Consider the following 18,446-nt stretch of genomic DNA (forward strand, 5'->3'; position numbering starts at 1 on the left):
GTTGGCACCATGGATGCACCGAATCTGATTTTTGTTCTCCTGGATGACGCACTTTGGCTTTAGTGAGTGGAACGATCCCTGTGGTTATTTCCCCCTCCCCTCCCCCTTGTGTGGATTTCTGCCTCCGCTCCACAGGTCTACTTTCTCCATGCTGCTGTGCCAAGTTTGACCAACACGCTGAGTGAGCAGTGTTTGGTTAACAGGTTTTGCTCGTGTTCATGTGCCACGCTCGTGGGTGCCATGCTCCTGAATGATGAAGACATTGGCGCGGAAACAACATGTCAAATAGTAACAGGTTAATAGGCTTGCAAGCAAGGTTTTGGGGAAAAAAAGTCTCTCCTGTGGGTGTTTATACTGTTTCACATGATAGATGTGGATCCTTGGAAAACAGATAACACCTCTTTTTACAGCTTCAACAGTAGAAGCAATGGGTTTATGCAGCAATGGAAGCACGGCAGAGAAAGCTTGTTTATTATTTCATGCTTTTATGATACAATTTGTAGTGGTGATTTGTGACCATCTAAGGATGGGTGGCTTGAGCATGCAGTTTACACCGATCGGCTGCCAGGTTAGCTTATTCCAAGATGTTGAAATGTCTATAATATGCCCGTGCTTTCATTTGAGCTAATTGGCAGTAAAATACCAACGCAATTGTGTGAGAGGTTATGTACGGTGGTGGTGTGGTTATGTACGGTGGTGGTGTGGTTTTGTACGGTGCTGTCGTGGTTTTGTACGGTGCTGTCGTGGTTTTGTACGGTGCTGTCGTGGCTTTGTACGGTGGTGGTGTGCTTATGTTGCTGGACTAGTAATCCAAGGGTTTGGTCTAATGATCCGGATAATGTGAATTCAAATCCCACCATGGCAGTTTGAGAATTTGAGTTTAGTTGCGAATAAAAAAAGTTGGTATCTGTTAAAGTAACCATGAAGCTGTTGGATTGTCATTAAAAACCCGACTGGTTCGCGAATGTCCTGCTTTAAACGGGCGCTCCTACTTCTGGTATTCACAGTTTTGTCGTGTTCTGGTATGTCTTGCTGGGTGGAGCTTGACCCTTCCATTGACCTGCAGGATACTTTGTTTGCTACGCTGTTAATGCTATCCTTGCTCCCATGACTATTTTGAGGAAACTTAAGGCAACTCTCGTGCAATATATCTACATTGATGGAACACAGATTTCACACAACGTCAGTAACCAATTTAAGACCTTTTGACATTTGACTGCAAGTTTTTTTTTTTAAAAACCCTCCCATTCCCCAGTTTTGTGCCTGTTTTTGTGATAATCTTCTCCTAATAGATGCTGGATAGTTAATGTTTTCCAACCCAACTTGGTCCTTTCAGATGAAAAAAAGGATGATTTTAAAATGTATACTGAGGGGACAGATTGAACATTAATTAATTAAATTGCTATAAACGGAATGAATAAATTCCCAAGAAAGTGCCAACGGTCTGCCACCTGTAATGCATCCATGGGAGCAGCTGGTGTAGGTGTTTTCCAGCAGGTATTTTTAAGCTCAACATTGCGGTGATGTAGATGAAAGTAAATCGGTCATTTGCAAAGACACAATGTTCGCAATTATCTTGTGGAAAATAGGCAAGTCTGAACTGAACCTCAACTTCAGAGTGGTATGTCCAAATGCTTGTTGACTCACTTGTTAGGAATGGACTCGAGAGCAGTCATTTTGTGGTTTGCAGATTCTTTTGTGGGATTGACTCCAGTCGACTCTCAACACACGGATGGAATTAAGATAATGGTTATTCCAAGAACTTTCTCCTCCTCTTGGCTCCTGAATCTTCTGTTTAGAGGAACAAGCATCATCAAGGAGGGATAGACAAACAAGTAATCCGAATACGTCGGGCAGAGTTCTCCTTGACTTCTGAACAGTTGCTTGCAGTGGTACGTACCGCCACCTGTTAATATGCAACATAGAAACACAATGATGCCAGAGTTTCATAGGATTCAGCTGCCGATTGTTTGTCAGTAAACCATGCAGCAATGGCATTAAAAATAGCTGATGCAGTTGTGCGTCAGGGACACAGTACACTGACAACTGCCGTTTGCACATAATGCACAGAAACATGGGTATATTAACCTTTTTATTCCATTCGCCCTGGGCCATCACTGACACCGTACTCACAACTTCACGTCCCAACAAACAGCAATATTTCACTCGGCAGGCCAGGGCAGCATCCGTGGAGAGAGAAACAGAGTTAACGTTTCAGGTCTGGGACCCTTCAATGTTGAGTCCAGAGGGCTGTAAAGTGCCTAATCGAAAGATGAGGTGCTGTTCCTCGAGCTTACGTTGAGCTGCATTGGAACAGTGTAATAGGCCGAGGACAGAGAGATCAGAGTGGGAGTGAAGTGGTGAATTAAAGTGACAGGCGACCGGAAGCTCAGGGTCACCCTGACGGACTGAACGGAGGTGTTCCGCAAAGCGGTCGCCCAATCTGCGTTTGGTCTCCCATTTCAGATTTCCAGCATCTGCAGTATTTTGCTATTGCAGCAATATTTCACACTGCTGGAGTGCAGCTCTTGGTGAGGGCAGGGCAGTTTCTGGCTGAGCAAAGGTGGAGCACCAGTGAAGTAGAAGCAAAAATGCTAGACTGTGATATCAACAGCAACTTGCCTTTGAATAGCACCTTTAACATAGCAAAACATCCCCGGGCACTTCACAGGAGCGTTCTCAAACAGCGTATAAAACCGAGCCACATGAGATATTAGCACAGGTAACTTGGTCAAGAAGTAAGTTTTAAGGAGCGTCTTACAGGAGGAGAGAGAGCCAGAGAGGTTTAGGGAGGGAATTCCAGAGCTTAGGGCCCAGACAGCTGAAGGCACGGCTGCCAATGGTGGGGCGAAGGAAACCGGGGATGCGCAAGAGGCCAGAATTGGAGGAACGCAGAGTTCTCGGAGGGTTCTAGGGCTGGAGTAGGTTAGCGATAAGGAGGGGTGAGGCCGTGGAGGGATTATTAAGGATTTGGGCTATGCTGTAATTGAAACAAACTGTGCTATTACACAGAGTAAAGATGCACTGCAGCTGATCGCTCGCAGCAGTTAATTTCCTGAACCAGTATCGACCAAAGTCGGGTGTTTATTTACCCTGCTCACAGTTGGACTCGGCCAATGCTGGTTCAGGGGATCGAGTGCAGCTCTTCATTGAGCATCCACTGATGGCGATTCTGTTGAAGTCCGTTCCAGCGAGTGAGCATGCTCACATACGGGACCATTTAGCCGAGGGCATCAACTCCCGTTGAATGTCTGTTGCTCGGCTTTGGAGAATGGAGATTGGTTTCATTCAAAGTTGTTGAATTACGAGTTGCAATTCGTTTCCAGCCAAGAGGACACTTTCCACCGATCAGCATTTAAGATGTCTGAGCAGGGCTATTGAACTCCTGACCACATTCGTTACCTCATTACTTGTTAAATCCTCACCAGTGCATTGACTTTTCTGTTTTATTGCAGTTGTTGGCCAGTTTACTGTCCTAAGATTTATAACTGTTACTGACTTTTTGTTTAAAAAGAACTGAAACCTGTTCCATAATGTCCATACCTTTTTAAATGACGTGCTCTTTAATCTGCCCTTAAAATCTTAGTACCATTGATCAGGCCTTGCTGGAGGCTAATTGTTAACCGTATGCTGCAGCCCCAATCAGTCACACTGGGTTTTAACAATGTTCCTAGAAATTAGATCGGGGAATACTGAGGATGTGGTATTGTGTAGGATGTGGTATTGTGTCGGAACTTGGGCCGTAGAAAAGTTTAGTCCAATTGCACGGAGGGTTTCAACAATGCGTTTTGCCATGCTCATTAGTGGGTGCTGGCAAGAACTCGAGTCCTTTTGGGCCATTTACCTTCTGTAACCGGTTTGTTTCTGGGCTCCTGACCCATGAACACCTGCTTGTGCTCCATTGCCTTGCCCCCTTGGGTTTGGTGTGCAGCTCTTGTCCTGAAGAATTCCACAGCCTGCCGAGTGTCTAGATATCAGGTGTCCGCCCCCACCAAGTTTATTCAGCCATCAGTCAGCTGCACAGGTTTTGTTACTGAGAAATCTAGGAGCGATATGCGGGATTATAAACTAACCTCGCACTGCATACCAAGAGTCTGTTCTTGAGCTGCTTTTATTAATTTTTCATTTGGTTCACGTGTGGCCTCTCGAGAGAGAGATCATAATGTTACGGCACAGAGAAAGGGGCAGTCTGTACATGGGCAGTGCAGTGTGATACACGGGAACATGTTTATCGGCCTCTGACTCACCATTTTTGCAAGATTCTTTCAGTCTAGCCTGTTGTGTGTTCAGTTGTGCATCCATGTTTTTCGATCTCCGTCTCCATGAAATCCTGCCTTGCATTAATTGGCCTGTAACCCATTTCCCAAGGGCTCTAAGCTGCTGAATATATATTCATTTTTTTGGCCCAAACAACTGTTGGCATCATCTAAATTGAGGGTCAAGAACACCTAAAAAGCATTGTCCATCTCGTTTACCTCTATTCCTTAAACTGATGAATAATTACGAGAATTTCAGAATTATTGCGTGCAAGAATGACCAGACATTGAAAGTACCAAAATCGGACCTCTCGGAATCAGGCACACTGGTCCGAGTGTGAAGTTTACCTCTAGTGAGCGGTCATGCCTGAATTTCTGATGTGTGCTACCAGTGGACATGTTCGATTACCGCAATGGTAAACATTGGTCATCTTGGGGAAATGAGCCAGAGGAGCCTATCACCTGATATGGTGCATAGGAAGCAGATTGGGATTGCTGTTCTACTTTGTGTTTTAAACTCTGCTCGAGCACTTTGATAGCACTGGGCAATCTCAGCTGCTGCAGAAACGCCACCCTGAAATTGCGTTGAAAGCCTCCAAAAAATTATCTGGATAATACTTGGAGGGAATATTAGCTTGGCAGCGCCAATGAATATGCAAATGTTACATGCATTAGGAGTTGGCCTTGGGCACTGGATGGCATGTTTGGGCAATTAACTAAGAGTAGAATAGAGAAGCCCGTTACATCATTATTACAGATAACAGAGACCACAACAAAAAAACAAGTTATGCAACTTTTTTTGGAGTCAAGTTGAGGACAGTTAAGAACTGGCCTGCGCCAGTATGTCTGTGTTCCATTGCTGACTGACATCATATGAGCTTCGCCAGTGCTCTGAGGTAGCGCCTCGCTCCTCGGCCTTTGCGTCTTAAGACAGGTGTGTAGCGCCTGATTTAGCGCTCCAATCACCTCCAGGGGCGATAAAAGCCAAGTTTGCATTCGGAGGCGATAATTAGCGCCAGGCGCTAAACCTTGCGCCTGGCCGATAATTGCGCCCCAAATGGGGCGATACCGAATTTCTACCCCCCCCCCCCCCCCCCCCGTGTCTCTCTGAAGTTCTAACCACATAGTGTCTGTACCTATGTGTTTGATCAGAATAATTAACACGTGCTTGCCATGTTTTCTTATGTTGAATGGTATCAATGTTGTAGACCCATATGTACTTTCTAATAAATGACAAAAAAGAGCCAATCAATTCAGCCCACCCCACGTACTGCCAGCAATGCAGGAAAGGGAGTATTGTGCTATGGTGTTCCCTCATTTTGGGTGCGGTCACGCATGTTCAGTTTGTAAAATGTGATGTTGCCTCCGTAGCTCAAAGAATCTTCTGTGAGGAGAAGGGACAACCGTATTTCCTCCTCGGCCTTCCTCGATTTTATCAACCTAACTGAGGTTCTCTTGATTATGAAAAAGATCGAGCAAGTCAATTGAAGCATATTGTTTGCCAGGATTAATGGTTCAAATGCCAGAAGACAGGTTAGAAGTTAGAAAGTTAATAGTAAGATTGTTTTTATTCCCAAGTTAGAGTTGTGGAATAAGCTACTAGTGAAGGCAACTGAAGTGGAAGCATAAGTAGGTTCAAGAGGCAGCTCGATCTTTTTTGTGTGGAGTGAGGAAAGGTTATGCTGAGAAGGTAGGTTGGGTTGGGAGCTAACCAGTGTGATGGGTTTGTTGGGCCAATTGATTTTTTTCCTGCTACTAAAAAATTGCAGTGTTCTTGTCACCTCAACGTGTTGCACACCTCCTGGAGCTAAGATTATGGGCACGTAACCTATTGCCGGGTTTTAACCAGTGCCACTCTTTAGGTAGCTGCTAGAAGCTATCACCCTTTCAGGCAGTGAGTTCCCGATTCCAACCACCCTCTGGGTGAAAAAGTTTTTCCTCAAATCCCCTCTAAACCTCCTGCCCCTTACCTTAAAACTATAACCAGGGAGCATAGTTTCAAGGTAAAGGGCAGGAGGTTTAGAGGGGATTTGAGGAAAAACTTTATCACCCAGAGGGTGGTTGGAATCTGGAACTCACTGCCTGAAAGGGTGGTAGAGGCAGGAACCCTCACAACATTCAAGAAGCATTTAGATGAGCACTTGAAATGCCATAGCATACAAGGCTACGGACCAAGTGCTGGAAAATGGGATTAGAATAGATAGGGCTTGATGGCCGGCGCAGACACGATTGGGCCGAAGGGCCTCTTTCTGTGCTGTATAACTGACTCAATGGGCTAGATTTTCATGGCGCAGTCAGGCGGGGTTTCAGGCATGTATGTGGTGTGGGGGGGGTGGTGGGGAGAAATCCTGAATTTGGGGGTCCCGACACCATCCCGCCCAAAACCCCGCCCCACATAAGTTTCAGGGGTGGCGGGTACCCGCCCCGCACTGGGACCCGCCGAAACCAGGCGGGAAGGGATTAGTGCCAATTAACTGCCTGTTAACAGGCAGCTTTTAGCCTAATCCCTATTTTGAGGGGTGTCGTGTGGGATTCCCGATGGCTCCAAACCACGCCAGGTTAGAGCAGGCGGGCCGTCAGGTTGAAGCAGTTGGAGGGGTCGTGATGTCGGCGCTCGGGTGAGTGATGGGTGCATGAGTGCAAAGGTAAGTGTGTTTGGTGTGTCTAAAGTGTGTAAAGAACTTTTACTTACCTGTACTTACCTTAACAGCCTTTCTTCCTGTAGCCGTCGGGAGCGCATCACTCAGCCGGAACTGAAAGCTGAATGGCTGCGATCTGTCAAAAGTGACAGCCTGCAGCTTTGAGTGCCAGTAGGAGTTCTAACTGAGTCTGTGCAGAAGGACTCATGTTAGAACTCGAGTGTCAGTGTTTGACAGCTTCAAACAGCTGTCAAACGCTGATATTTCATCTGTCAAGGACTCTTGACAGATGAAATTGCAGTCTGTGACGTCACCTGTTTGCCGAGTGGCCCTTAATTGGCCTGCAGAGCCCGCTGGGCGGGCTCAACAAGGTCAATCAAGAGAAAATCGCGCGGATTGGCCGGACGTCGAAGTAGGCGGGTCAAAAACCTGAAAGGGGAAGTCCCGCCGCCTTCCTGACAGGTTCAGGAAAATCTACCCCCATGACTCTAGAAGCGGCTAACAGCAGTCAGGCTGTGACATCCTCCAGTGGGCTGCTCCTCTCTCATCACTCCAAGAAGGAATTGCTAAGCCTGAGGCAGAGGTTGCTGAGCTCCGCTGCAGCGTGGGGCAATCGATTTTACACCCCGTCGCTCGGTACTGCATCTTTCTGCTCCGCACGCTGCAGCACCACGCCGTTAACTTCAGGATTATCTTGAATTTTCACGAAACCCTTATACTCTCCACATCCTCTCCTTTTTTGGTAAATGATATGGGAAGGTTGAATCATACCTCTGCAAACATTCTATACTCAACATATTAACTTGTCAAACTTGCCTTTGACGTCCTTCAATTTTAACAAGAATAACTAATAAAGATGAAAAATTGAGAGGCTAATTTTAGTTTTGGAATATCTGCACTTGCTCCTGAATGACAGCGTAATTAACTATTCGACAATATGCTGACATGCACCCATCTGAAGTGATGGGAACAAGATTCCTGCAGTGTAAATAGAATTTTCTCTCTGAATTAAGAGGAAAGAACATACAAAAGCAATAGAATGAGAAAAGGACATTCAGCCCATCAAGCCTGTTCTTTTAAGTCCTTCCGATCTCAATTTTTCAAGCTTAATATTCTGCACCTGTCCTCTCCGCGTACTGTCCGAGTTCAATAAACGACTTGTATTTATTGTAAATTCCTCTCTGCTGTTTAAACGGCAATTTGTTCAGGTTTTTTTAATCATGCACATACTATATTACAAATGTGCTCTTCCGATTGATCAGTTCAAGGTTAGAATAACTTCCAATTGCTGCCTATAAGATTAGCCGTCAGAACTGACTGGATGCATTCAACGAAGGTTGAGTAGGTTGGGACTCTACTCATTGGAGTTCAGAAGAATGAGAGGCGATCTTATCGAAACATATAAGATTGTGAGGGGGCTTGATCGGGTGGATGCGGTGAGGATGTTTCCACTGATGGGTGAGACTAGAACTAGGGGGCATAATCTTAGAATAAGGGGCTGCCCTTTCAAAACTGAGATGAGGAGAAACTTCTTCACTCAGAGGGTAGTAAATCTATGGAATTTGCTACCCCAGAGAGCTGTGGAAGCTGCAACATTAAATAAATTTAAAATGGAGATAGACAGTTTCCTAGCAGATAAGGGAATTAGGGGTTACGGGGAGAGGGCAGGGAAGTGGACGTGAGTCTAGATTCCGATCAGCCATGATCCTATTGAATGGCGGAGCAGGCCCGAGGGGCCGTATGGCCTACTCCTGCTCCTATTTCTTATGTTCTTATGAATTGTCAGTAACTGTAGCAAAACCTTTACCTTTTACACGTCGGCCAACTCAAATCTGTTCATTGTGGATGCGTTTTGTGTTCCTCCTTCCACATTGTATAATCTATATGAATTATTTTTTAATTGCTTCCCTCTTTTTTCTGCTTAACTGGACCATATCTCTGAGAATATTCTCACTATTATTATCTGGCCACGTAGTTTGAGATAATGTGAAATTTTAAAAGTAAGAAGTTCTCTTCTCCATATCCCTTATGAATAAATGCATTTGTGGTGTTGCTGAGAACACTGGGATCGATACTCTGACAAGAAGTTAATCAAGGGCCCCAGACAAACCTCAGTCATCTCGCAGCCCTATTGGCACCCTTGTTGACCTCCAAATCAGTGAAACACTGGCGCCTAGACATGCCAAGTCACTCATTTACTTCCTAGCTTCTCGGGCCTTTGCTGACAAAGGGGTTGTACACCAGTCCAGATAAGGCAGAACATCTCGGTTGCCCTTAGCTGGCTGTGGGCTTGATGGCTTGTTTCCTATCCCTGGTAAGGAATGTTTTGTTTGTATCAGCCTCTTTAGCTTAATTAGCATCAGCCCTTTCCTTTTCCTTTTCCGCTGCTTTCCTTTCCTAGCTTTCATTCTGACTACTGGCTCCATTTTGAGGACACTTCTAAGGCATTTCTTCTAAAGCATACAGGCCTAGAAATTCACTGGTGCCCCGTTTGGGGCACCAGTCTCGCCAGGGCGCCGGAAGTACCGCCCCGGAAGGAGTCGCGGCCGCCCGCCGCAAATTCAGTTTCAGCGCCCCAGACGGAAGCGCGGCGCTACTCAAGGCGCCCCGCATCCCTCTTGGGGCGCTGCAACTGAAAATCGCAGCGCAACGTGCCGCAGCGCCTCTACCGCCGCAGGTAGGCCTCCCTAAACCGGTCGCAAATTGCGACCGGTGTTAAAGCAGGGGGCGCTACCAAATTTCGCGATCGGGGCGGTAGCGGGGCGCTGCGCACACCGATGACCTCATCGGTAGCGGCACAGTGCTAACGGCTAGCGCCGCCATTAGCATCCCGCTAAATTTAGCAGGAGGCGTGGCCAGTGGCGTAAAACCCACTAAGTGCCCTCTTTGGGCCCAAACGGGTGGCGCAGCCCACTGAATTTCTAGGCCATAATCTTTTGCTCCATAGTTCTGGTTTATTGCTTCCCCTCTTGCCCTCCTCTCCCTTTCCTTGCACACACCTATCTCCTTCCCTCCTAAGCCATCTTCTCGCCGCCTGGCTCTTTCTTGCCCTCTTCTCTCTTTCACACCTGCTTACACACTCTCTCTTTTAACAATTAAATAACAAGAGCTGCAACGAATATGAATACTTTTCTACTTGACCGTGCAGCAGAGAGTAATATGGCCTCCTGTGTGGAAACCACCTCGCACACATCACTGAAGAATAAAGTTGTTCAGTACAAAGCAGTTGCCTTAAAGAACTCTTGCATCGTAAGTCCCTTGCACCAACAGATCTTACACAATAAGATCAATAATAACCTTTTAATCTATGTTACGTGGAGCTACTTCAATCTGAAAACAAAAATGCAGCCCACAGATAAAGATTTCAGAGGGAAAATAAACTTGCTGCTTAAATATTGCACACAGTTAGACAGCATTTCAATCTCTAATAAGGAAGGGATGCTGTTTTAGGTTTGCGTCCTCATTTAAAACTATGTCTTGCGACAATGGAGAGCCACCCATTGTCATGTATGTTCACAGTTGTTCTGGAGAAACCTTGAATATTTTGGTAGAGGTAATGCAGAGAAGTGGCATTGGTCAAAGTGTTTAGGCATGTCTTCAACCACTCTTCTTGGCAAGAGATGGAGCAATGGATAGGAGAGGTCGGGAAGAGAAAAAACACAGGAATGTAGATTATTGGAAAAAATGAATTCAAGGGTTTAAGTGTTTCTGTGATTGCTTCCTCAGTTTATGGTATCATCTTGACAATTTTTATTGTTGGGGTATTCTGAAAGTTCTGTATTGAAGTTTTGAAAATTGTTGCAAGGATGGCTCATTTACAGTCAAGCAGAGTTCGGAGTGTATAACCTTGCTAGGTGGAACCACTTCAACTTTGCCGGGACAAAAGAGTTGGTGGGAGTTTTCACCTGTATTTTTAATCCAGCAATTCCTGTAAGTTTGAAGCTCTGTGTCATGGTGAATCCCAACATTCGGCTGCAGCATCTGAACTGTGCTCAAAAGTGCAAGATTTTAGTGTTGGTTACATGAAAGTGGGAGCGACGTGCTTTTGGTGTGGATGAATCAAAAATAATGGCAAACGCTAATGTTTGCAAATTGAAGTTGATGTCTATGAATGACTCTTAGCTAGGGTAGCATTAGGGGGGGCGCAGTAATTGGCTGCAGCACCCCTGGGTTAAAGAGCGGGTGAAATTGGGCAGGATTGTTATCCAATCACTCTTTTTTAAGTGAGTGTTGTAAGGGCAGAGTTTGGCTTGGCTATCGTGCTTTTGGATGAGTAGCCTGTTCACACTCACTGTCTAGGCTTGTGTGAATATCCATTTGGGTAATGTGGTGTCTGTGATGCCACGCTCCAGTGAGCACTCAATTTTGTTGACATCAGTGTCCACCGTCCTTGTTTAAACGGGATTTTTGACCATTTTCCCCACAGAGAATTTGAGAAAAAGTTTCTTTTAAAAATTTTTTAAAGCAATTTATAGTCTCCCAAGTTTGTTTACGCAGCGAGTGGTTGGGATCTGGAATGCAATTCCTGAAAGGTTTGTGGAGGCAGATTCAATCGTGGCTTTCAAAAGGGAGTTGAATAAGTACCTGAAGGAAAAAAATTTGCAAGGCTACGGGGAACGGGCAGGGGAGTGGGACTGACTGAAGTTGTCTTGTAGAGAGCCGGCATGGGCCGAATGGCGGCCTCCTGTGCCGTAACCATTCTATGCTTCTAGATGAAAGTTAGTCAATGTGCTAAATGTAAGTTGTTTATATCTGCGCTCCTCTAATTCTGCCCTCTTGAGCATCCCTGATTATAATCGCTCAACCATTGGTGGCCCTGCCTTCTGTTGCCTAGGCTCTAAGCTCTGGAATTCCCTGCTTAAACCGGTCCACCTCGTTACACCGCTTTCCTCCTTTAAGACGCTCCTTAAAACCTACCTCTCTGACCTGCCCTAATTTATCCTTATGTGGCTCGGTGTCAAATTTTTTGTCTTAAAATACTTCTGTGAAGCACCTTGGGACGTTTTACTAAGACGCTATATAAATACAAGTTGTTGTTGTTGTTCTTCATCATCATCTTCCCCCCCCAGAAACTAAACAATAAGCATTTTGTTAGCTTGTCTAGGTAAATGAAAAACACCACACACATTCACACACACACAGAAACCCCACAGTGCAGATAGAGGCCATTTTGGCCCATCGAGCCTGCACCGACACACATCCCACCCGATCCCTGTAACCCCTACACAACACATATCCCACCCTATCCCTGTAACCCCACGTATTTAATCCCCCTAACACTAAGGGTCAATTTATCATAGCCAATCAACCTAACCCGCACATCTTTGGACTGTGGGAGGAAACCGGAGCACCCGGAGAAAACCCACGCAAACACGGGGAGAATGTGCAAACTCCACACAGACAGTCGCCCGAGGCCAGATTCGAACCCGGGTCTCTGGCGCTGTACTGTGAGCAGAGGACATAGAGGCTGGGACACAGGCAGAGAGAGACTGGCTTTATGAAGCAGGAAGGCTGCGAGGGAAGACAACTTCATTGAAGGGAAAGGTGAGAGGACTTTCTCAGGTTGAAATGCTGGAGGGTAGTCGGAGGCCATTTATAAAAAATTAAAAAAAAATCAAGTAAGACCATCCACTAAAAACAGAAAATGCTGCCCACGTCAGTTTAAGGCAATCCACTGGTGTGGGCTAGCGTGACGTGCTTCTTTATTTTGTATCATTCTGCCAGGTGTACAGATTGAATTAAGTGAGACCGGTCATTCGGTTTGTTGACCATACTGTGCGGTACAGCTGCTTAATGATTCAGGTCTGGCCCTGTCTTACCAAGTGTTTGCTCGTTCTTTGGTTAGTTTTTGAGCTTGTCTCTGAAGGTTATGGGGGAAAAATTCAGTTGTTTGTGCCTCCCATTAGTGCCTTAAGAGGGCGCTAATGGGGCGCAAAGCAACTTGCGCCCGGGTGCGGCGATGTTTGCGCTGCTCGCGAAATTAACTAGACATTTTGCGGTGGCGCTAAACACCACCGCCACGATCTCCTGCGCCGGCAGATCATGGTGTCAGTCGAGTGCGCAACGCCCCATTAGCGCCCCGGACCGGATATTGAGTGGCGCCCCCTGCCTTACCGCCTGCCGCTAGCAACGACAGGTTGAGGGGAGCGTTTTGCTGTCAGAAAGGGACTGGGGGAGCGCTATTTAAAGGCGACCACTTTTTTATCGGTGACATTTTTGCACCACGCATTTGGAGAGAAAGAGAAGAGACTTCAGGAGAGAGTCAACGCTGTGTGAAGGAGTTTTGAGCACTGAGCAGCACTTTGCAGGTTCATTTTGATTTGCCCTTCCTTGCTTCGCCAGCGCTGTGAGGCAGCGCCTCGCTCCTCGGCCTTTGCGCCTTAAGACAGGTGTGAAGCACCTGATTTAGCGCGCCAATCACCTCCAGGGGCGATAAAAGCCAAGTTTGCTGTCGGAGGCGATAATTAGCGCCAGGCGCTAAACTTTGCGCACGGCCGATAATGGCGCCCCAAACGGGGCGATACTGAATTTTTCCCCGTGTTTCTAAAGGAGTCATGACTGGATTGTACAGCGTCTCGTACGAGACTGAGCTATGTAGGCCAGGAAGGTTATTCTATGTTCTGTATTGATTTTAGTTGATCGCAGTCTGGGTTGCATTAGTGGCCCTACGATTGGCCTCCATGCCCAAGTTGGGGAGGATAAAAATAAGCCACACTTGCAGCTTCTGAGCACTGCCCAATGACTCCTGGAAAATGTGCGTGTGGATGGCAGAGGGAGACAACATTTGGGTAAGCTGCAATTTTCCTCCGCCTCCCCATGAACAAATAGGTGGTCAGCATTCAGAGATTCACACATGAATAATGGAAAGATATCAAAGAATTGCCAGCACTTTTGAAGCTGTATCCAAGCATGAGTCAGATTCATCAGGGAGGGAAAATTGATGGAGAAAAAAATTGCTTTTAAAAAAAGAATTTATGATGTTGCTTTAAATAAAGAAACCCCATTGCTACCCATGCATGATCAGATGTTATTTTTCTTTCCACTTGGGTGTGTGCTTCCTTCTTGATGAATACGGCGCTCCCTCTGTTCTGTGCTTCAGAATAAGCAATGAAGTGCAACACAGGAGGATACAGTATTTAAAAAGAACATTTAAAAACCCTCTCTGGAGTCTCGCAGCAACTCTCGGGTGCCAGTACTACAAGGTGACACAGCCGGAACTTGGCATGGCTCCGTCTGGATCCAAATTGTGGACTGTCCTTAATTATCTCGGATGCTGGAATGTGCTATCGTCACATGAAGCCGGATTAGGAGGGAGAGGCCAATAAATATCCTGTTTCACAGCTTATATTTTTGTGAGTGCATCATAATTTAAGCTATGTTTTAAAAAAAAAAAAATTATTGGTGATTAGATGCTCAGGATACTTTTTTTTCCCCAAGAGGGTGAAGAAATTGATGGAATACTATGTATATTTTTTAAAATGCATACATGCCAGAATGTACTTTTATTATTAAAGTAGATGCTATAATGGGAAAACAGTAGATTTGTTATTCTGGCAGGATGAAATTGGATAGGCCCTAATGCCTTCTCTGTCCAAACCTATCTTGTGAAGTGATGGGAATATTCTCTTGTGGCCTTCAGGTAGAGGAATGCCTCTGTGGGCCATGAGGGAAGTTAGTGAAGGCAAGCCGGATTTGTTACTGATGGTGAAATTTCTACAAGTATATCTACCCATTCAGAGTGGTAATTTTGAATTATAACTCATTTCCGAACAGTGCAGTATTTTACACCAGCTGCTGTTGTGAAGGGTGTCTATAAATCTATTTGGACAAAGGCTTTGCCTGTTTGACTTAGAAACCTCAGTTGTTACACTCTCTCCTTAGCTTTAAACAATGCCTGTCATCTGTGTTTGTTCAAGCAAAGGCCTCAAGACTTATGTGTTTGACTAAACCCATAGTGTGGGTGGTTGGAAGATTAGACTTCTTCAGTAGATCATTTTGGGCATAGAAATTAGAAGTATAATTTATGCATAATATTTAACACTTGCAAAACTGAGAGCAATCTGTTGTTTTACAATGTTCTCCCTGCCTTTGCTGGAGCTGTTGATTTGTATGGTTTCACAGTACCTGATGAAAGTGGCCTCTCGCCACAAGCGAGTCTTGTCGGAGTGTCTGAAGCCGTTCAACCTAAAGAGGGCATCACCATCAAGCCTGAATCTCCCCTCATCCTAATTTACATTGGTGTGCTGGATAGCCATCAGTAGCAAGGACCCAAATTGTTTACACCCCCCTCCCATTCCTACCCTAGGAGTATCGAGGCAGTTGCTGGCTGAAAACTGCTAGTTCGGACACAGACAAAGCCTGGGATCATTCTGGTCTGTGCGGCTCGATGCCACATGTAGTAATGCGTTTATCATAAGCCATTGGGGGAGCACATGGACAATTAATGTAATTCAGCTTTCAAGTTCATAACAGCACATTATTGTATTTTATTTATTCTTTTAATTATCTACAGGAAACTTTCGATTAACCGGCCCCTAAATAACCGGAACGCTCTATCCACCGGCAAAATTCAGGAGTCGGTTCAGGTAACTTTTTTTACTTTTAGTTACATTTTTACTCCATTTGTTGCTGTGCAAGGGTGTAGCTGAAGCTGTTGCTAAGCTACAGAGACGCTTGCAACTTGTGCCGATTGTTTTGAAGCAACAGGGTTTGTTGCTTTATACGGAGCTCTGAGCTCCGTATCTTTTACTATAGCGTTCGGTTATCCGGAATTGTTGATGAACCGGCACCACGTCGGTCCCGTCCGTGCCGGATAAAAGAAAGTTTCCTGTAGTTAGAAACTGAAAAACTTGCAGTTAGCACATCACAGCTGTGATGCTGCAGTTTGAAGGTGGGACATGGAGCACTCCTTTTTTCCACTTTTGTCACCCGCATGATTTTTCTTTTACTTCCCGCACCAACCATCCTTGTGGTCTCCTTGAACGAATGAGATTCCTAATTTGGGTTGAATTGTGCTTTAGTCCCCGATTCAGTGAAGGCTCGATTTAACCCGGCTCAGACTCATCTACATAGGACCTTTAAAGCTGGCATAACAGAAAGACTCCAACCCTGACATTCTGGCCTGTATTCAAAGCCAAACCTCAGAGGTGAAAAAACGGGCATAACGCAGGCACAGATGCTGGTGATGAAGAAGGGAACATGACCCTCCATCCCTCCACTGTCCTTTTTACATGGGCATGTCCCCATTCTGAATCATGGAATTGCCCCATAGAAACATAGAAGATAGGAGCAGGAGTAGGCCATTCGGCCCCTCGAGCCTGCTCCGCCATTCAATGCGATCATGGCTGATCATCCACTTTCAGTACCCATGAAGGTATAGGAACAGGAGGAGGCCGTTCAGCCCCTCAAGCCTGTTCTGTCATTCATTTAGATCGTGGCTGATCTGTATCTTAACTCCATCTACCCACCTTGGTTCTGTAAGCCTTAATACCCTTGCTTAAAAAAAATATAGCAATCTCTGTTTTTAATTTTTAATTTTCAATTCTAAGAACATAAGGAGTAAGAGCAGGAGTGGGCCATACGGCCCCTCGAGCTGCTCCGCCATTCAGTAAGATCATGGCTGATCATCGACCTCAACTCCACTTTCCTGCCTGATCTCCATATCCCTTGATTCCCCTAGAGTCCAAAAATCAATCTATCTCAGCCTTGAATATACTCAAGGACTCCGCATCCACAGCCCTCTGGGGCAGAGAATTCCAAATATTCACAACCCTCCGAGTGAAGAACCTCCTCCTCATCTCAGTCTTAAATGGCTGACCCCTTATCCTGAGACTATGCCCCCCTAGTTCTAGACATTCCAGCCAGGGGAAACAACTCTCAGCATCTACCCTGTCAATTGACCTAGCCTCAACAGCTTTTTGGGGGGAAAGAGAGTTCCACTAGCTTAACACCTTTAACTCTCTTTCCACTTTCCCCCACCCCAACTCTTATGGTTGCACTTCTGTTGCATAGCTCATTGTGTGACTCAGTTGTCCCACATGTGCGCCTTTCAGTGGCATTCATCAACTGGCCTCTTTTCAGAGATGTATCTCCATTGGTACTCGGCTGAGCAGGTCGATGCTGTTCTCGCAGTAATGGCCTGACCAGCTTCACTGCGCGTAATTTGTAGCCGCCTGGTTCTAAAATGTCGCCTTTTCCCCCACCCTCCATTCAACTGAATAAGCGGCAGCCCCGGACCCTGTAGGTTTAATGTTCACTCCCCTAGCCGAGGACCCGAGTGGATTCTGGTGCTCCACTTCCCTGTGGTTGGTTCAGCGAATGTAGCACTTATTCAAACACCAAGTTTTATCCATGGTTGTGGGTGCTTTCCCTTGCTTCAAATTGCTGCGTGTATAACACAGGTGCGCAAGGATGTAATGTGGCAAATGGAGAAGTTCCAGACTCTCGAACACCTTTTTTAGGGTTGGCCTTGGGTTCAGCAAGGCAGCCAGTTGATTCCTGAAAATGAGCAAATCACACACTGTGACCTCCAAATTATAGACTTTGGGGGAAAAATTCAGTTGGTTGCGCCTCACGTTAGCGCCTTAAGAGGGCACTAACGGGACGCAAACCAACTAGCGCCTGGGCGCGGCACTGCCCACGCCTCCCGCAAGATTCAGCAGTAGGTTAGTGGTGGCGCTAACTGATAGCGCCCTGCGGCGCTGCGCCACTGGCGATGGCGTGTGCAGCGCCCCGCTCACGCTCTTCGGGAGCGCCCCCTGACTTACCGCCGGACGGTATGTCTGACAGGATCAGGGGAGCATACCTGCGGCCAGGGAGGTGCAATTTAAAGGCGAGGTGCGGGGCGGCCATTTTTGTTGCTGGCTGCCTGCCAGCACCTGCCTGCACTCCCGTCCCCGGCCTCCTGAACCCCCCCCCCGGCGGAGTGCTGGCTGCGCTCCAAGAGCCCAGCACTTCTCTTGAGTGCCGGGCTCTTTTGCCTGCACACCCGACCCCCGGGGACCCAGCTGGGCCCCAGGTCACGCTGCACAAGGCCCCTCCCCTTTAAGACGGGGAGGAAGGCCTGCAATACCGTGGCACGCTGCGGCACATAGTGCCGCAATATTGACTCGCCGCGCCCCAAGAGTGATGCAGGGCGCTTCCAGTAGCGCCCCGCTTCCCTCTTGGGGCGCAACCACTCAAGTTCCAGCGCGGGGGCGCTAATTTTTCTGGGGCTCTAAAAGTAGCGCCCCGGCGACGTTAGCGCCCTCAATCTTTAGCCCTTTGTTTCCTATTCCCAACTATTTCCAGGGAGAGTGAGTGAACAGCTTGTGTTGGCGCTAGATGGGCACAATATCAAAAGAAGAGGATTGCGATGCAGTGGCGAGCCCAGCCCAACAGAGTATATATTATTAAGAAGGTTTCTTGGAAGATCTGCATCATCCATCGAGCCGCCTGGACGATGTTTAATTAGGCCACCTTGGCAGAGTCACCCGGAAATGACGCTGTCTTACCGTGGGCTGTTGAATATTGCACCAGGAAAAACTTTATAATCCTTGCTGACCCAGGTCTG

General features: G+C 46.5%; 1 long non-coding RNA gene across 25 annotated transcripts in view; it reads left to right on the forward strand.

The window, feature by feature from the left end:
- Positions 1-18,446, forward strand: part of LOC147105863 (uncharacterized) — a 272,831-nt gene that overhangs the window by 243,872 nt on the left and 10,513 nt on the right. For 21 of the 25 annotated variants that reach the window (XR_015081613.1, XR_015081608.1, XR_015081610.1 and 18 more), the window contains 2 exons: positions 1,691-1,892; positions 15,408-15,480. The exons of 1 other annotated variant lie outside the window; for it this stretch is intronic. This is a non-coding gene — a long non-coding RNA (uncharacterized LOC147105863). Of the gene's footprint in view, positions 1-1,690; positions 1,893-9,690; positions 13,684-15,407; positions 15,481-18,446 lie in introns of those variants that run through there. 3 more of the 25 variants (XR_015081631.1, XR_015081620.1, XR_015081624.1) reach the window with 3 other exon arrangements.

Source organism: Somniosus microcephalus, chromosome 17, assembly GCF_052327205.1.
Source record: "Somniosus microcephalus isolate GS21.2 chromosome 17, FLI_Smic_1.0, whole genome shotgun sequence".
Taxonomy (NCBI): domain Eukaryota; kingdom Metazoa; phylum Chordata; class Chondrichthyes; order Squaliformes; family Somniosidae; genus Somniosus; species Somniosus microcephalus.